Consider the following 20,248-nt stretch of genomic DNA (forward strand, 5'->3'; position numbering starts at 1 on the left):
ACCCCCAGAGAGCACAGAAGTCATGATAGGGGGTTTCTGCAAGGAAGACCAACACCAGCAAAGCAACAACAGTGGATTTCCGGACCTGAGTACCTGTGGACAATGTCGAGAGTGGGCACATGCCCAGGAAATGCCAGCTGAGGGTGCAGGATGGTAGAAGCTGTGGATTCTGCAAGAACAAAGAGGGCTAGACACTTCCCCTTTGGAGGATGGATGTCCCACGTCGCGAAGAAGCTTGCAGAGGTGTTCCCACGTAGAAAGACCGCAAACAAGCCTTGCTAGCTGCAAGGGTCGCGGTTAGGGTTTTTGGATGCTGCTGTGGCACAGGAGGGACCAGGATGTCGCCACTTGGATGAGGAGACAGAGGGGGCGCCCAGCAAGTCAGGGAGCCCTCACAGAAGCAGGCAGCACCCGCAGAAGTACCAGAACAGGCACTTAGAAGAGGAGTGAACCAGAGTCCACCCGAAGACACAAAAGGGAGTCCCACTCAGAAGGTTGTGCACTGCAGGTTGGAGTGTCGGGGACCCAGGCTTGGCTGTGCATAAAGGAAATCCTGGAAGAGTGCAAAGGAGCTGGAGCAGCTGCAAATCACGCGGTACACAGCAATGCAGTCTAGCGTGGGGAGGCAAGGACTTACCTCCACCAAACTTGGACTGAAGAGTCACTGGACTGTGGGAGTCAATTGAAAAGAGTTGCTGAGTTCCAGGGACCATGCTCGTCGTGCTGAGAGGTGACCCAGGGGACCGGTGATGCAGTCTTTTTTTGCCGGGGGAAGATTCCGTCGACCCACTGGAGATTTCTTCAAAGCTCCAGGTGCAAGAAGGAGGCAGGCTACCCCCAGAGCATGCACCACCAGGAAACAGTCGAAAAGGCGGCAGGATAAGCGATACAAGGTTGCAGTAGTCGTCTTTGCTACTTTGTTGCAGTTTTGCAGGCGTCCTGAGCAGTCAGCGGTCGATCCTTTGGCAGAAGGTGAAGAGAGAGATGCAGAGGAACTCTGTATTCGGTATCTGAATAATTCCCCAAAGCAGAGACCCTAAATAGCCAGAAAAGGAGGTTTGGCTACCTAGGAAGGAGGATAGGCTAGTAACACAGGTAAGGGCCTATCAGAAGGAGTGTCTGACGTCACCTGCTGGCCCTGGCCACTCAGAGCAGTCTAGCGTGCCAGCACACCTCTGAATCCAAGATGGCAGAGGTCTTGGGCACGCTGGAGGAACTCTGGGCACCTCCCCTGGGAGGTCCAGGTCAGGGGAGCGGTCACTCCCCTTTCCTTTGTCCAGTTTTGCACCAGAGCAGGGCTGGGGGATCCCTGAACTGGTGTAGACTGGCTTATGCAGAGATGGGCACCATCTGTCCCTATCAAAGCATTTCCAGAGGCTGGGGGAGGCTACTCCTCCCCAGCCCTGACACCTTTTTCCTAAGGGAGAGGGTGTAACACCCTCTCTCTGAGGAAGTCCTTTGTTCTGCCTTTCTGGGCCAGGCTTGGCTGGACCCCAGGAGGGCAGAAACCTGTCTGAGGGGTTGGCAGCAGCAGCGGCTGCAGTAAAACCCCGGGAAAGGCAGTTTGGCAGTACCCGGGTCTGTGCTAGAGACTCGGGGATCATGGGTGATAATTCCATGATCTTAGACATGTTACATGGCCATGTTCGGAGTTACCATTGTGACGCTATACATAGGTAGTGACCTATGTATAGTGCACGCGTGAAATGGTGTCCCCGCACTCACAAAGTCCGGGGAATTTGCACTGAACAATGTGGGGGCACCTTGGCTAGTGCCAGGGTGCCCACACACTAAGTAACTTAGCACCCAACCTTCACCAGGTGAAGGTTAGACATATAGGTGCCTTATAAGTTACTTAAGTGCAGTGGTAAATGGCTGTGAAATAACGTGGACGTTATTTCACTCAGGCTGCAGTGGCAGGCCTGTGTAAGAATTGTCAGAGCTCCCTATGGGTGGCAAAAGAAATGCTGCAGCCCATAGGGATCCCCTGGAACCCCAATACCCTGGGTACCTTAGGACCATATACTAGGGAATTATAAGGGTGTTCAAGTATGCCAATGTGAATTGGTGAAATTGGTCACTAGCCTGTTAGTGACAATTTAGGAAGCAGAGAGATCATAACCACTGAGGTTCTGGTTATCAGAGCCTCAGTGAGACAGTTAGGCATGACACAGGGAACACATACAGGGCACACGTATGAGCACTGGGGCCCTGGCTGGCAGGGTCCCAGTGACACATACACTAAAACAACATATATACAGTGAAATATGGGGATAACATGCCAGGCAAAATGGTACTTTCCTACACCATGCCAATGCAGATGGCCTTTCCAGGTTCTTCCACTTAGAAAATGAAGACTCTCTTGGTGAAAGACTCTCTTGGGAAAGGTTAGTCTCATCCTCTTTCGTTTGGGGGGGGTTGTGTAAGGAAATGCCTCCTTGGCATGGTTAACCCCTGACTTTTTTTCTTTGCTGATGCTAAGTTATGACTTGAAAGTGTGCTGGGACCCTGCTAACCAGGCCCCAGCACCAGTGTTCTTTCACTAAACTGTACCTTTGTCTCCACAATTGGCACAACCCTGGCACCCAGATAAGTCCCTTGTAACTGGTACCCCTGGTACCAAGGGCCCTGATGCCAGGGAAGGTCTCTAAGGGCTGCAGCATGTCTTATGCCACCCTAGGGACTCTTTACTCAGGACATGCACACTGCCTCACAGCTTGTGTGTGCTGGTGGGGAGAAAATGACTAAGTCAACATGGCACTCCCCTCAGAGTGCCATGCCAACCTCACACTGCCTGTGGCATAGGTAAGTCACCCCTCTAGCAGGCCTTACAGCCCTAAGGCAGGGTGCACTATACCACAGGTGAGGGCATATGTGCATGAGCACTATGCCCCTACAGTGTCTAAGCAAAACCTTAGACATTGTAAGTGCAGGGTAGCCATAAGAGTATATGGTCTGGGAGTTTGTTAAATACGAACTCCACAGTTCCATAATGGCTACACTGAAAAATGGGAAGTTTGGTATCAAACTTCTCAGCACAATAAATGCACACCGATGCCAGTGTGCATCATTGTGCATTTTATTGTAAAATACACCCAGAGGGCATCTTAGAGATGCCCCCTGAAAACATACCCGACTTCCAGTGTAGGCTGACTAGTTTCTGCCAGCCTGCCTCACACCAGACATGTTGCTGGTGACATGGGGAGAGTGCCTTTGTCACTCTGTGGCCAGGAACAAAGCCTGTACTGGGTGGAGGTGCTCTCACCTCCCCCTGCAGGAACTGTAACACATGGCGATGAGCCTCAAAGGCTCACCCCTTTTGTTACAGCGCCCCAGGGCATCCCAGCTAGTGGAGATGCCCGCCCCTCCGGCCACTGCCCCCACTTTTGGCGGCAAGGCTGGAGGAGATAATCAGAAAAACAAGGAGGAGTCACCCATCAGTCAGGACAGCCCCTAAAGTGTCCTGAGCTGAGGTGTCCCTTACTTTTAGCAATCCTCCATCTTGTAGAAGGAGGATTCCCGCAAAATGATTAGGGATGTGCCCCCCTCCCACAGGGAGGAGGCACAAGGAGGGTGTAGCCACCCTCAAGGACAGTAGCCATTGTCTAATGCCCTCCCAGACCTAAACACACCCCTAAATTCAGTATTTAGGGGCTCCCAGAATCGAGGAAGACAGATTCCTGCAACCTAAAGAAGAAGAAGGACTGCTGACCTGAAGCCCTGCAGTGAAGATGGAGACGACAACTGATTTGGACCCAGCCCCACAGGCCTGTCTCCCTACTTCGACGAAAACTGCAACAGCGAGGCCTCCAACAGGGACCAGCGACCTCTGAAGCCTCAGAGGACTGCCCTGCATCTAAAGGACCAAGAAGCTCCAGAGAACAGCGGCCCTGTTCAACAAACTGCAACTTTCTGCAACAAAGAAGCAACTTTAAAGACTTCACGTTTCCCACCGGAAACGTGAGACTTTCCACTCTGCACCCGACGCCCCCGGCTTGACCTGTGGAAAACCAACACCTCAGGGAGGACTCCCTGGCAACTGCGAGCCCGTGAGTAACCAGAGACGACCCCCTTGAACCCCCACACCGACGCCTGCAGAGGCAATCCAGAGGCTCCCCTGACCGCGACTGCCTGTAACAAGGGACCCTGGAATCAACACTGCACCGCAGCCCCCAGGACCTGAAGGAACCGAACTCTAGTGCAGGAGCAACCCCCAGGCGACCCTCTGCCTAGCCCAGGTGGTGGCTACCCCGAGGAGCCCCCCCTGTGTCCGCCGGCAACGTTGAAGAGACCCCCGGGTCTCCCCATTGCTTTCTATACTAAACCCGACGCCTGTTTGCACTCTGCACCCAGCCACCTTTCTGTGCCTGCTTTTGTCCCCCCCGGTGCCCTAGAAAAAAACCCTGGTCTGCCCTCCGAGGACGCGGGTACTTACCTGCTGGCAGACTGGAACCAGGCACCCCTGTTTCCATTGAAGCCTATGTGTTTTGGGCACCACTTTGACCTCTGCACCTGACCGGCCCTGAGCTTCTGGTGTGGTAACTTTGGGGTTGCTCTGAACCCCTAACGGTGGGCTACCTTGGACTCAACTTTGAACCCTGTAAGTGTTTTACTTACCTGTGAACCTAACAATTACTTACCTCCCCAGGAACTGTTGATTTTGCAGTGTCCACTTTTAAAATAGCTTATTGCCATTTTTGACATAACTGTACATGCTATTGTGATTATTTAAAGTTCCTAGAATGCCTGAGTGAAATACCTTTCATTTGAAGTATTACTTGAAAATCTTTAACCTGTGGTTCTTAAAATAAACTAAGAAAATATATTTTTCTATCTAAAAACCTATTGGCCTGGAATTGTCTTTGAGTGTGTGTTCCTCGTTTATTGCCTGTGTGTGTACAACAAATGCTTAACACTACCCTCTGATAAGCCTACTGCTCGACCACATTACCACAAAATAGAGCATTAGATTATCTCTTTTTGCCGCTATCTTACCTCTAAGGGGAACCCTTGGAGTCTGTGCACACTACTTCTTACTTTGAAATAGTATATACAGAGCCAACTTCCTACAGTAACCTTGCATCTAGCCTTCAGTAAATAAAGGTTAGACATATAGGTGACTTATAAATTACTTAAGTGCAGTGAAAATGGCTGTGAAATAGTGTGTGCACTATTTCACGCAGGCTGCAGTGGCAGTCCTGAAGAAAGGTTTGTCTGAGCTCCCTATGGGTGGCAAAAGAAATGCTGCAGCCCATAGGGATCTCCTGGAACCCCAATACCCTGGGTACCTCAGTACCATATACTAGGGAACTATAAGGGGGGCCCAGTGTGCCAATTGGAATTGGAATATGAAGTCACTAAACTATAGTGACAAATTTGGTAAGTAGAGAGAGCCTAAGCACTGGAGTTCTGGTTAGCAGAACTTCAGTGATACAATTAGGCATATTGACAACAGACACATTAGGCCACAAACTACGAGCACTGGGGTCCTGGCTATCAGGATCCCAGTGAGGCAGGCAAAACATGCTGACAAGCAGGCAGAAATTGGGGGTAACATGCCGAGAAGGATGGTACTTTCCTACAGTACCTCTCACCTCCCTCATGCATCACTGAAGATAGGTGTTTGTGGTGCGGGCCTCTTATTCTGAGTCTCAGCATCTCTCCCTCTCACACAAAATACAGCAATAACAAGATTGTATCTGATCCTCTGCACATCCCTCCTTGCTCCAGCGTGTCAGCATGTAAAGCTGCATCAGCACTTTCTAAGCCACTTCCTTTGTCTGTAGTTGGTAAAAACCTCATGTCCTCAAGCTCTCCTCTTCACAGGGCCCCGAGGATTTGCCGAGGATCAAATGGCTTCAAGCAGTGCTCCAAGGAGCGGTCCGCCAGCACCCACAGGTAATTTTGATGCAGCCTGTTGCTTCCAGAACTTATTCTGACACAGGATGAAGGGGTCAGCTTTTAACTAGAGCTAGTTAGAAAACTGGCAGGGTCACATTTTCTATAGTGGTAATCCTTACATACAATTTCACACTCAAGCAGCACCTAGGGGGGTCACACTACTTACAGCAGTAATCCTCACACAGTACGAGAGAGTCATGCAGCACCTAGGGGCACACATCCTATGCTGGTAATCCTTACACTGTATGACACACTCATCCAGCACCTAGAGGGTCACACTTCTTATAGTGGTAATTCTTACACTGTATGACACACTCATCCAGCACCTAGAGAGTCACACTTCCTATAGTGGTAATCCTTACACAGCATGACACACTCATGCAGCACCTAGGGGGCACACATCCTATGCTGATAATCCTTACACAGCATGACACTCATGCAGCAGCTAGGGGGCACACATCCTTTAGTGATAATCCTTACACTGTATGACACACTCATCCAGCACCTAGAGGGTCACACTTCCTATAGTGGTAATCCTTACACAGCATGACACTCATGCAGCAGCTAGGGGGCACACATCCTGTGCTGATAATTCATACACTGTATGACACACTCATCCAGCACCTAGAGGGTCACACTTCCTTTAGTGATAATCCTTACACTGTATGACACACTCACCCAGCACCTAGAGGGTCACACTTCCTATAGTGGTAATCCTTACACAGCATGACACACTCATGCAGCACCTAGGGGGCACACATCCTTTAGTGATAATCCTTACACTGTATGACACACTCACCCAGCACCTAGAGGGTCACACTTCTTATAGTGGAAATCCTTACACAGCATGACACTCATGCAGCACCTAGGGGGCACACATCCTATGCTGGTAATCCTTACACAGTATGACACAGTCATGCTGCACCTAGAGGGTCACACTTCCTATGGTGGTAATCCTTACACTGTATGACACTCATGCAGCACCTAGAGGGTCACACTTCCTATGGTGGTAATCCTTACACAGCATGACACTCATGCAGCACCTAGGTGGCACACATCCTATGCTGGTAATCCTTACACTGTATGACACACTCATCCAGCACCTAGAGGGTCACACTTCCTATAGTGGTAATCCTTACACAGCATGACACTCATGCAGCAGCTAGGGGGCACACATCCTATGCTGATAATTCATACACTGTATGACACACTCATCCAGCACCTAGAGGGTCACACTTCCTTTAGTGATAATCCTTACACTGTATGACACACTCACCCAGCACCTGGAGGGTCACACTTCCTATAGTGGTAATCCTTACACAGCATGACACACTCATGCAGCACCTAGGGGGCACACATCCTTTAGTGATAATCCTTACACTGTATGACACACTGACCCAGCACCTAGAGGGTCACACTTCTTATAGTGGAAATCCTTACACAGCATGACACTCATGCAGCACCTAGGGGGCACACATCCTATGCTGGTAATCCTTACACAGTATGACACAGTCACGCTGCACCTAGAGGGTCACACTTCCTATGGTGGTAATCCTTACACTGTATGACACTCATGCAGCACCTAGAGGGTCACACTTCCTATGGTGGTAATCCTTACACAGCATGACACTCATGCAGCACCTAGGGGGCACACATCCTATGCTGGTAATCCTTACACTGTATGACACACTCATCCAGCACCTAGAGGGTCACACTTCCTTTAGTGATAATCCTTACACTGTATGACATACTCATCCAGCACCTAGAGGGTCACACTTCCTATAGTGGTAATCCTTACACTGTATGACACACTCACCCAGCACCTAGATGGTCACACTTCCTATAGTGGTAATCCTTACACAGCATGACACTCATGCAGCAGCTAGGGGGCACACATCCTATGCTGATAATTCATACACTGTATGACACACTCATCCAGCACCTAGAGGGTCACACTTCCTTTAGTGATAATCCTTACACTGTATGACACACTCATCCAGCACCTAGGGGGCACACATCCTATGCTGGTAATCCTTACACAGCATGACACTCATGCAGCACCTAGGGGGCACACATCCTATGCTGGTAATCCTTACACAGCATGACACTCATGCAGCACCTAGGGGGCACACATCCTATGCTGATAATCCTTACACTGTATGACACACTCATGCAGCACCTAGAGGGTCACACTTCTTATAGTGGTAATCCTTACACTGTATGACACTCATGCAGCACCTAGGGGGCACACATCCTATGCTGATAATCCTTACACTGTATGACACACTCATCCAGCACCTAGAGGGTCACACTTCTTATAGTGGTAATCCTTACACAGCATGACACTCATACAGCACCTAGCGGGCACACATCCTATGCTGGTAATTCATACACTGTCTGACACACTCATCCAGCACCTAAAGGGTCACACTTCCTATAGTGGTAATCCTTACACAGCATGACACAGTCATCCAGCACCTAGAGGGTCACACTTCCTTTAGTGGTAATCCTTACACAGCATGACACTCATACAGCACCTAGGGGGCACACATCGTATGCTGGTAATTCATACACTGTATGACACACTCATCCAGCACCTAGAGGGTCACACTTCCTTTAGTGATAATCCTTACACTGTATGACACACTCATCCAGCACCTAGAGGGTCACACTTCCTTTAGTGGTAATCCTTACACAGCATGACACTCATACAGCACCTAGGGGGCACACATCCTATGCTGGTAATCCTTATGCAGTATGACACACTCATGCAGCACCTAGAGGGTCACACTTCCTATAGTGGTAATCCTTACACAGCATGACACTCATGCAGCAGCTAGGGGGCACACATCCTATGCTGGTAATTCATACACTGTATGACACACTCATCCAGCACCTAGAGGGTCACACTTCCTATAGTGGTAATCCTTACACAGCATGACACAGTCATCCAGCACCTAGAGGGTCACACTTCCTTTAGTGGTTATCCTTACACAGCATGACATTCATGCAGCACCTAGGGGGCACACATCCTATGCTGGTAATCCTTACACTGTATGACACACTCATCGAGCACCCAGAGGATCACACTTCCTTTAGTGGTAATCCTTACACTGTATGACACACTCATACAGCACCTAGAGGGTCACACTTCCTATAGTGGTAATCCTTACACAGTATGACACTCATGCAGCACCTAGGGGGCACACATCCTATGCTGGTAATCCTTACACAGCATGACACTCATGCAGCACCTAGGGGGCACACATTCTATGCTGGTAATCCTTACACTGTATGACACACTCATCCAGCACCTAGAGGGTCACACTTCCTTTAGTGATAATCCTTTCACTGTATGACACACTCACCCAGCACCTAGAGGGTCACACTTCCTATAGTGGTAATCCTTACACAGCATGACAGTCATACAGCACCTAGGGGGCACACATCCTATGCTGATAATCCTTGCACTGTATGACACACTCATCGAGCACCCAGAGGGTCACACTTCCTATAGTGGTAATCACCACACAGCATGACTCACTCATTGAGCACCTAGGGGGTCACATAAGCTATACTGGTAATCCTTACACAGTATGACACAGTCACGCCGCACCTAGAGGGCACACTTCCTATAGTGGTAATGGCTACACAGTATAAGAGACTCAGGCTGCACCTATGGGATCACATGTGCTACAGCGGTAATCCTTACACAGTGTGACAATGTCATGCTGCACCTACAGGGTCACACTTCCTATGCTGGTAATCCTTACACTGTATGACACACTCATCCAGCACCTAGACGGTCACACTTCTTATAGTGGTAATCCTTACACAGCATGACACTCATGCAGCAGCTAGGGGGCACACATCCTATGCTGGTAATTCATACACTGTATGACACAGTCATACAGCACCTAGAGGGCACACATCCTTTAGTGATAATCCTTACACTGTATGACACACTCATCCAGCACCTAGACGGTCACACTTCCTATAGTGGTAATCCTTACACAACATGACACTCATGCAGCACCTAGGGGGCTCACATCCTATGCTGATAATCCTTACACTGTATGACACACTCATCCAGCACCTAAAGGGTCACACTTCCTTTAGTGATAATCCTTACAGTGTATGACACACTCACCCAGCACCTAGAGGGTCACACTTCCTATAGTGGTAATCCTTACACAGCATGACACTCATGCAGCACCTAAGAGGTCACATATCCTGTGCTGGTAATCCTTACACTGTATGACACACTCATCCAGCACCTAGAGGGTCACACTTCCTATGGTGGTAATCCTTACACAGCATGACACAGTCATACAGCACCTAGAGGGCACACATCCTTTAGTGATAATCCTTACACTGTATGACACACTCACCCAGCACCTAGAGGGTCACACTTCCTATAGTGGTAATCCTTACACAGAATGACACTCATGCAGCAGCTAGGGGGCACACATCCTATGCTGATAATTCATACACTGTTTGACACACTCATTGAGCAACCAGAGGGTCACACTTCCTATAGTGGTAATCACCCCACAGTATGACACACTCATGCAGCACCTAGGGGGTCACACAACCTATACTGGTAATCCTTACACAGTATGACACAGTCACGCCACACCTAGAGGGCACACTTCCTATAGTGGTAATGGCTACACAGTATAAGAGACTCAGGCTGCACCTATGGGATCACATGTGCTACGGCGGTAATCCTTACACAGTGTGACACAGTCATGCTGCACCTACAGGGTCACACTTCCTATGCTGGTAATCCTTACACTGTATGACACACTCATCGAGCACCTAGAGGGTCACACTTCCTTTAGTGGTAATCCTTACACAGCATGACACTCATGCAGCACTTAGGGGGTCACACAATGCTGGTAATCCTTATGCAGTATGACACAGTTAAGCTGCATAAAGAAGGTCACACTTTCTACAGTGGTAATCCTTACACAGTATGACACAGTCATCCAGCACCTAGAGGGTCACACTTCCTATGGTGGTAATCCTTACACAGTATGACACAGTCACGCTGCACCTAGAGGGTCACACTTCCTATGGTGGTAATCCTTACACAGCATGACACAGTCACGCTGCACCTAGAGGGTCACACTTCCTATGGTGGTAATCCCTACACAGTATGACACAGTCACGCTGCACCTAGAGGGTCACACTTCCTATGGTGGTAATCCTTACACAGTATGAAACAGTCATGCTGCACACAAAAGGTCACACTTCCTATGGTGGTAATCCTTACACAGTATGACAGTCACGCTGCACCTAGAGGGTCACACTTCCTATGGTGGTAATCCTTACACAGTATGACACAGTCACGGTGCACCTAGAGGGTCACACTTCCTATGGTGGTAATCCTTACACAGTATGACACAGTCACGCTGCGCCTAGAGGGTCACACTTCCTATGGTGGTAATCCTTACACAGTATGAAACAGTCATGCTGCACACAAAAGGTCACACTTCCTATGGTGGTAATCCTTACACAGTATGACACAGTCACGCTGCACACAAAAGGTCACACTTCCTATGGTGGTAATCCTTACACAGTATGACACAGTCACGCTGCACCTAGAGGGTCCACTTCCTATGGTGGTAATCCTTCACACAGTATGACACAGTCACGCTGCACCTAGAGGGTCACACTTCCTATGGTGGTAATCCTTACACAGTATGACACAGTCACGCTGCACCTAGAGGGTCACACTTCCTATGGTGGTAATCCTTACACAGTATGACACAGTCACGCTGCACACAAAAGGTCACACTTCCTATGGTGGTAATCCTTACACCATATGACACAGTCACGCTGCACCTAGAGGGTCACACTTCCTATAGTGGTAATCCTTACACAGCATGACACTCATCCAGCACCTAGAGGGTCACACTTCCTATGGTGGTAATCCTTAAACTGTATGACACACTCATCCAGCACCTAGAGGGTCACACTTCCTATGGTGGTAATCCTTACACAGTATGACAGTCGCGCTGCACCTTGAGTGTCTCACTTACCTAATAAGTAAAGTATGTGGTTAAGGCAGAGAAAAAGGCAGTCGTTGTTTAGTCAAGCGTTGTTGCGCTTACATGGAAAACGTCTGTGTTGTTCACACAACAATACGGGCATGCAAAGAGGCCAGTTGCATCTATTCTGCAACACTGGACCCAGTGGCAGGTTTTCTGCCTGGGTGCTTGTAGTATATTGCTGCTACAGCAGTGGCCATCACACTGAGTGAAATTATTGTAATGGGACACACATTATTTGCATGTGTGCCACACCTAGTTGAAATGTTGTTAACTCAGTCACACTCAGCACTTGAAAAGCCACTGTTTAACAAGGTATGAGCAAATACTCCTGGCTGCAGGGAACAGCATGTTGAATCCTGGTGACTTGTTGCCAGTTTATAAAGATGACAGAGAAGAAGAGGAAATGGATGAGGACCAGGACTACATTGATGTAAAATCAAACCAAGAGCAGACAAGAAGACGTAACACTCCATCGGGGTGATTTACTTTGCTTTATGGATGGCTCATGCTTGAGAGATCAACATATAACTGTTTGCACACACGTGTAGTGGCATAGAGTGCAGTGGCATTGAATGCAGTGGCATAGAGTGCAGTGGGATAGAGTGCAGTTGCATAGAATGCAGTGGGATAGAGTGCAGTGGCATAGAGTGCAGTGGTGCAGAGTGCAGTGGCATAGAGTGCAGTGTCGTGGAGTGCAGTGGCATAGAGTGCAGTGGCATAGAGTGCAGTGTCATGGAGTGCAGTGGCATAGAGTGCAGTGGCATAGAATGCAGTTGCATAGAGTGCAGTGGTGCAGAGTGCAGTGGCATAGAGTGCAGTGGGATAGAGTGCAGTGGTGCAGAGTAGAGAGCTGCATAGTGCAGTGGCATAGAGTGCAGTGTCATGGAGTGCAGTAGCATAGAGTGCAGTGCATAGAATGCAGTGGCATAGAGTGCAGTGGTGCAGAGTGCAGTGACATAGAGTAGAGTGCTGCAGAGTGCAGTGGCATAGAGTGCAGTGACATGGATTGCAGTGGCATTGAGTGCAGTGGGATAGAGTGCAGTTGCATATAATGCAGTGGGCTAGAGTGCAGTGGCATAGAGTGCAGTGGCATAGAGTGCAGTGGTGCAGAGTGCAGTGGCATAGAGTGCAGTGGTGCAGAGTAGAGTGCTGCAGAGTGCAGTGGCATAGAGTGCAGTGACATGGAGTGCAGTGGCATTGAGTGCAGTGACATGGAGTGCAGTGGCATTGAGTGCAGTGGGATAGAGTGCAGTGGCATAGAGTGCAGTGGCGTAGAGTGCAGTGTCTTAGAGTGCAGTGGCATAGAGTGCAGTGGTGCAGAGTGCAGTGGCATGGAGTGCAGTGGTGCAGAGTGCAGTGTTATAGAGTGCAGTGGCATAGAGTGCAGTGGTGCAGAGTAGAGTGCTGCAGAGTGCAGTGGCATAGAGTGTGCTGTCATAGAGTGCAGTGGTGCAGAGTGCAGTGCATAGAATGCAGTGGCATAGAGTGCAGTGGCGCAGAGTAGAGTGCTGCAGAGTGCAGTGCCATAGAGTGCAGTGACATGGAGTGCAGTGGCATAGAGTGCAGTGGAATAGAGTGCCGTGGCGCAGAGTAGAGTGCTGCAGAGAGCAGTGGCATAGAGTGCAGTGTCATGGAGTGCAGTGGCATAGAGTGCAGTGTCATGGAGTGCAGTGGCATAGAGTGCAGTGCAAAGAGTGCAGTGGCATAGAGTGCAGTGACGCAGAGTAGAGTGCTGCGGAGAGCAGTGGCATAGAGTGCAGTTTCATGGAGTGCAGTGGCATAGAGTGCAGTGGCGCAGAGTAGAGTGCTGCAGAGTGCAGCGGGGTACAGTGCATATGGAATGCGCACAGTTACACATATGATGGACGATTTGTACCTGTGTTGTGCAAGCGTATGCTGTTAGAAGAGCACGCTGCGTAGCCAATTAAATGAGGGGTACAATCTACACAGATAGCCAATGTGCTTTTGGGGTGGTCCACGATTCTGGGCGATTATAATCGCAGCGGTGTTCAAGAGGTCAGCGAGCACCAGCAATTCAAAGCAGTGGCGTATTTTGGATTATTGAACATGCTGAAGTTGCATATCACATATGATGTGTGAAATGTGTTGCACATAAAGGTGGCAGTAAGTTGGCCAGATTGGGTGATACGTTTTCTGATGAAACTGCCATACAGTGGGCTTTTATTTCTGCTACATTAACAATATCAGGCGATGAGTCAGAAACAAATGATGTTGAACCAGTGAATGCTTTCCCTTCAATAAAAAAAATCTGATTTTTGAGGGATTGAGCGATTGACGGATCTGGAGAGGAAAAGGTGGGACAATTCAGACTCTAAACAATGCAAAATGTCAAGAAGAAAATCTAACCTTGAAAACCCAGGGCAAGCTAGAGAGCTGTCAAGGATCCACAAGTTGTAAGGAGTCCAGGAAGGAGAAATGTGCAAAGCAGGTCCAGCAGATGAGAAGGAGATGCTGGAAGATGGCGGCTTGGACCAGGCTGGACGCTCTGCAGGTCTCAGAAGAGGAAGCAGCGTTGCAAAGACAAACTGGTGTGAGAGAAAGTGATGTCATTTCAGTTGAAGTGAGGACTGGTTGACAAGGAGAAGGTGAAGCAGCAGTCAGAAGATCATCAGCCACAGCAGTGACAAACAAGATGTGCAGGAGAGAGGTGCACTGACCTGAGAGAGTTCACAGCTTTGCTTAAAGAACCTCCTTGAAGATGCACAAGAACTGAGAAGTGGAATTACTGAGCTAAATAACGCCATGATGACGGATGAACTCTGAGTTTGGATTCAATTTTTTTAAAAGACTGAACTGATTTTGATAATGCATTTTATGGCCACGTAGTTTTGATTGCCCGAATAAAGTGGATTCCAACCTTTGCACACATTAATTATTTATTATTTGGCATATTTTGTATTTTGCTTGCAATCCCTACCAAAATTCTATCAACTCAATTACTTATTTTAATTAGAGCACCAGCTGACCTGCCGTACATTGGGAGACACTGGTGGCCTTAAAAGATACTGTGAGTCTCTGAATATTTATGGCATGCACTGGCAGTGACTGACCAGTCCCCACACAGACTTATAGCATTTGACTAGTCTACAATACACTAAGGGGGATATTTAGGAGAGCCTTGCGTCATGTTTGCACCATGCAAAGTGGTATAACGCAAAGCCACTAGGAGTGGCCTCATAAATCTAGAGTAGCACAATGCAGCGAAAGGCAGTGCGTTGTGCTACTCTGCTCCGGGTAGTCGTTCCATGGGTGTTGGGGTGGATGTTCCCATGCAACTCCCATTGATTTTGACGCATCCCCAGATTCACAAGAACTTGTAGACCTGGAGATCCACCAAAACCTTACGCCTCCCCAGGTGAGATGCAATGAGGAGGAATATCACTATTTTTCCTCATTTCTGGCGCTAGGCTGCACGTTTCAGCTCCTTTGCGTCACTCTTGCTCCAAGCAACGTGGGGTTGAGAGGTACAAGAGTGACGCAAGCCCAAAGTTAGATTTATGAAGCCATGCAAGGCCACTTTGTGCAAACCACCAAATCATATCACTGAAGCCATGCAAGGCCACTTTGTGCAAACCACCAAATCATATCACTGAAGCCATGCAAGGTCACTTTGTGCTAACCACCAAATCATATCACTGAAGCCATGCAAGGCCACTTTGTGCAAACCACCAAATCATATCACTGAAGCCATGCAAGGCCACTTTGTGTGGCTTTGAACGGCCCCATAGATATGGAGTAAGGCAAGGCATCTGAAATTGCTGAGTTGCCAAACTCTGCGCAAGGGAGGTGTTCCATGGGAGTTGCAGTGAGTGTTCCCACACAACAGCCATGGATTTTGATGCATCCTCAGATGCACTGCGCCACTTTTCACATACATTTGCCCCTAAGTGTCTCTCACCATTCTGAGACCACCCTGAGAATCAGTGGCCAGTGTTGTCACAAACTGTTAGTCAGTGTTGGGAAACACTTAGAGCCAAAGGCCAATTATGGCGCTCACTGAGGCTCACAGGGTAGTCACTGTGCACACTGGGAGTCACAGGCCACAAACGAGGCACAGCTATTTACGCACCAATCATGGAATACACGGAAAGTGACTGGCTAGCGTTGTCATAGACTGGTAGGCTGTGTCCCATCTTAGCATAAGCTGAGGCAAAGACCATAGTACTGTTTGAGACTCACGAGCTGGTCATGGTGTACACCAAGGTTTATGAATATGCCTGGTACACCCCAAGAATCACTGTCTAGGTCAGCACACACTGACAGCCAGCAGTAAACCCTGGTATACACCGGCAATCTGTGGTGGTCTTGGCAGACACTGAGGTTCATTGACCAATGTTGGCACAGGTGGGAGGCACTGGCTGGCCTAGCACAAACTAAGATTATCTGAACAGTTGTGGCAAATGCTTGGGATCAATCTCTTGTCCTGGCACACTCACTGTCACTGACTAGTCCTGGCAGACACTGAAAGACACTAAGGGCCTTTTTTCAGAGACCCTAGCAACACACTGTGCGACTGGAGCATCATTTGTTTTAGCGCTCCAGTGCTGCAATGAGCCAGCACATATTTACAAGGCCACCCAAAACCATGTGGTGTGACTTTTCATGGCAGTGAAAATACGAACCCATTTCACGCATAACACTGCGTGAAAGGGGCGTTCCATGGGTGTTGCTGTGGGTGTTTCCATGCAACACACATGAAATCCAAAGGAATCTGACACATTCCTGCCCTTTTGTTTTGACTCAGGCCGACACAACAAAAAGGCTTGCGGTGCTGCCCTGTGCCAAAAGTTAGTATATAAAGCCCTAACTGGGGCTGGCCCAATCATCTTCACTGGCCAGCCTTTGCATATTCTGCTATGATGCTATAAGTCAGGTATTCAAAGGCAAATAACCTAATCATTATTAATCATGTGTGACTTCCTTTGCAGGTGTCTCAGAGATTCGTCGTGTGAAGAGACAAGCTATAACCCTGGGAGTGATGACAGCCATTAGCACCTTTGTGACCATCGTGCTGTACCGCCTGGGTAAGCAGCAGTGAACAGATATTTAGACACCTGACAAGTCAATGGCCCACTTCTGCCTCAGATGCAGCGGCAAAACATAGATACTTCTGTTAGGACCATGCACCAAGAACTGGCTGAAGAGACTCCAGGCCTCATTTACAAGGCCTGTGGTGCAGGGCAGTGCCGTCGGGAAAGGGCAGAACTTTGCTTTATCTGCAAGATACGGCACATTTCTGTCCTCTTCCCATGCGCTGGCACACAAATTGCTACCATGCGTTGCGGGGATACTTGTTTTTGTGCAGAAAGGGACACCTCACTGTAGGAGCTGTCCTGGCTTATAGTGGGTACCTTGTGGTACTTACACCTTGTGCCAAGTCACCTATATGCCTAATCTTCACCTGGTGAAGGTTGGGTGCCAAGTTACATAGTGTGTGGGCACTAGCCAAGGTGCCCCCACATTGTTCAGGGCAAATTCCCCGGACTTTGTGTGAGTGCGGGGACACCATTACAAGCGTGCACTATACATATGTCACTACCTATGTATAGCGTCACAATGGTAACTCCGAACATGGCCATGTAACATGTCTAAGATCATGGAATTGTCACCCCAATACCATTCTGGTATTGGGGGGACAATTCCATGATCCCCCGGGTCTCTAGAACAGAACCCGGGTGCTGCCAAACTGCCTTTGCGGGGTTTCCACTGCAGCTGCTGCTGCTGCCAACCCCTCAGACAGCTTTCTGCCCCCCTGGGGTCTGGGCAGCCCCAGCCCAGGAAGGCAGAACAAAGGATTTCCTCTGAGAGAGGGTGTTACACCCTCTCCCTTTGGAAATAGGTGTGAAGTGCTGGGGAGGACTAGCCTCCCCAGCCTCTGGAAATGCTTTGATGGGCACAGATGCTGCCCATCTCTGCATAAGCCAGTCTACACCGGTTCAGGGATCCCCCAGCCCTGCTCTGGTGTGAAACTGGACAAAGGAAAGGGGAGTGACCACTCCCCTGACCAGTACCTCCCAGGGGAGGTGCCCAGAGCTCCTCCAGTGTGTCCCAGACCTCTGCCATCTTAGATTCAGAGGTGTTGGGGGCACACTGGACTGCTCTGAGTGGCCAGTGCCAGCAGGTGACGTCAGAGACCCCCTCTGATAGGCTCTTACCTTTCTTGGTAGCCAAACCTCCTTTTCTGGCTATTTAGGGTCTCTCCTTTGGGGTATTCTTCAGAAAACGAATGCAAGAGCTCACCAGAGTTCCTCTGCACTTCCCTCTTTGACTCCTGTCAAGGATCGACCGCTGACTGCTCCAGGACGCCTGCAAAACAGCAACAAAGTAGCACGACGACAACCAGCAACCTTTGTAGTGCCTAATCCTGCCGGCTTTCTCGACTGCTTCCTGGTGGTGCATGCTCTGAGGGCTGTCTGCCTTCACTCTGCACTGGAAATCCCGAAGAAATCTCCCGTGGGTTGACAGAGTCTTCCCCCTGCTCAAGCAGGCACCAAACTTCTGCATCACCAGTCCTCTGGGTCCCCTCTCATCTCGACGAGCGTGGTCCCTGGCACACAGGAGCTGGATCCAAGAGACTCCCACAGTCCAGTGGTCCTTCAGTCCAAGTTTGATGGAGGTAAGTCCTTGCCTCCCCACGCCAGATGACATTCCTGTGTTCTGCGTGATCTGCAGCTGCTCCGGCTTCCGTGCATTTTTTCAAGACTTCCTTTGTGCACAGCCTAGCCTGGGTCCCCAGCACTATGTCCTGCATTACCCAGCTCCCTGAGTTGGAATCCAAAGTCATGGGACCCTCCTTTGTGACTCTGAGTTGACTGCTGATGTCAGGTCTTCTAAGTGCCTGCTCTGGTACTTCTGCGGGTGCTGCCTGCTTCTGTGGGGGCTCTATGAGTTGCTGAGCAACTCCTCTGTCACCTCCTCCAAGTGGCGACATCCTGGTCCTTCCTGGGCCCCAGCAGCACCCAAAAACCTCTACTGTGACCTTTGCAGCTAGCAAGGTTTGTTGGCTGTAATTCTGCGTGGAAACACTTCTGAAACCTCCTGCGCACCATGGGACATCTTCCATGCAAAGAAGAAGCTCCTGGCCCTTTTTGTTGTTGCAGAATCTTTGGCTTCTTCCACCTGGAGGCAGCCCTTTTGCACCTTCATCTGGGGTTTCCTGGACACCTGCCCCCAAACACTATCGCAACTCTTGGACTTGGTCCCCTTGCTTTGCAGGTCCTCAGGTCCAGGAATCTGTCTTCAGTGTTTTGCTGGTGCTTGTGGTTCTTGCAGAATCCCCCTATCACGACTATTGTGTCTTTCTGGGGGAGTAGGGTAACTTTGCTCCTACTTTCTAGGGTCTTGGGGTGGGGTATTTTGGTAACCCTCACTGTTTTCTTACAGTCCCAGCGATCCTCTACAACTTCCCATAGGCCTGGGGTCCATTCGTGGTTCGCATTCCACTTGTGGAGTATATGGTTCGTGTTGCCCCTAGGCCTATTTCTACCTATTGCTTTCTATTGTGATTCTACATTGTTTGCACTACTTTTCTAACTGTTACTTACCTAACTTGTGTATATTACTTACCTTCTAACTGAGGGTACTCACTGAGATACTTGTGGCATATTGTCATAAAAATAAAGTACCTTTATTTTTAGTAACTCTGAGTATTGTGTTTTCTTATGATATTGTGCTATATGATATACGTGGTATAGTAGGAGCTTTGCATGTCTCCTAGTTCAGCCTAAGCTGCTAGAAACACCTCTATTCTACTAATAAGGGATACCTGGACCTGGCACAGGGTGTAAGTACCACAAAGTACCCACTATAAGCCAGGCCAGCCTCCTACATTGGTGGTGCAACGGTGGGAGAAGTACTTGCAACTGCTTTACCACTTTGTCATTTTGTACTTTTCATAAGAGAATCATATACCAAATAGTTCAGTGTATGTACACTTAACCGAAAAAATTCACTTTTCCATTCTAAAACTTTTTAGAAAGTTCTGAAAAGTTTCCTAAAACTTCTAAAAGTTTTCCCAAAGTTTGAAAAAGTTTTTTCTTCTGTGCTTTCTAAAGTTCTAAAAAAAAATTCTTTCTCACTAACCTTAAACCTATACTATCATGTCTGTTGTAGAGCCCAATCCCAAAACTGTTAATGCAACATATGAGAGTTTAAACTACAAAAGTTTAAGGGGTCTCTGCCTGGATAGAGGTTTGAGTATAGGAAAGAACCCTACAAAAGAGTTTCTCTTTAACATGCTTGTTGTGGATGACCAGAACCAGTCTGGC

The 20,248-nt window shown here is 48.8% G+C and overlaps 1 long non-coding RNA gene across 1 annotated transcript in view; it reads left to right on the forward strand.

Moving 5' to 3' along the window:
- Positions 1–5,831: 5,831 nt before the first annotated feature.
- The window catches only part of LOC138297193 (uncharacterized), a 29,484-nt gene continuing 15,067 nt past the window's right edge, over positions 5,832–20,248 (forward strand). Inside the window, exons 1-2 of the long non-coding RNA XR_011203927.1 lie at positions 5,832–5,898; positions 16,910–17,005. This is a non-coding gene — a long non-coding RNA (uncharacterized lncRNA). The remainder of the gene's footprint in view (positions 5,899–16,909; positions 17,006–20,248) is intronic.

This window comes from Pleurodeles waltl, chromosome 5 (assembly GCF_031143425.1).
Source record: "Pleurodeles waltl isolate 20211129_DDA chromosome 5, aPleWal1.hap1.20221129, whole genome shotgun sequence".
In the NCBI taxonomy this organism is placed as follows: domain Eukaryota; kingdom Metazoa; phylum Chordata; class Amphibia; order Caudata; family Salamandridae; genus Pleurodeles; species Pleurodeles waltl.